This window comes from Bison bison, unplaced genomic scaffold (assembly GCF_000754665.1).
Source record: "Bison bison bison isolate TAMUID 2011002044 unplaced genomic scaffold, Bison_UMD1.0 scf7180017864346, whole genome shotgun sequence".
Taxonomy (NCBI): domain Eukaryota; kingdom Metazoa; phylum Chordata; class Mammalia; order Artiodactyla; family Bovidae; genus Bison; species Bison bison.
The window spans coordinates 1257418-1257907 of NW_011494918.1; positions in this window are offsets into that span (position 1 = coordinate 1257418).

The window sequence follows — 490 nt, forward strand, 5'->3', positions numbered from 1 at the left end:
GTAATTTTCTGGTGGAGTCTTTAGGGTTTTCTATGTAGAGGATCATGTCATCTGCAAATAGTGAGAGTTTTACTTCTTCTTTTCCAATTTGGATTCCTTTTATTTCTTTTTCTGCTGCACCCACCAGAACACTGACACAAGCTTCCCTAACCAGGAAACCTTGACAAGCCACCTGTACAAACCCACACACAGTGAGGAAAGGCCACAATAAAGAGAACTCCACAAACTGCCGGAATACAGAAAGGACACCCCAAACTCAGCAATTTAAACAAGATGAAGAGACAGAGGAATACCCAGCAGATAAAGGAACAGCATAAATGCCCACCAAACCAAACAAAAGAGGAAGAAATAGGGAATCTACCTGATAAAGAATTACCGAATAATGATAGTGAAATTGATCCAAAATCTTGAAATCAAAATGGAATCACAGATAAATAGCCTGGAGACAAGCATTGAGAAGATGCAAGAAAGGTTTAACAAGGACCTAGAT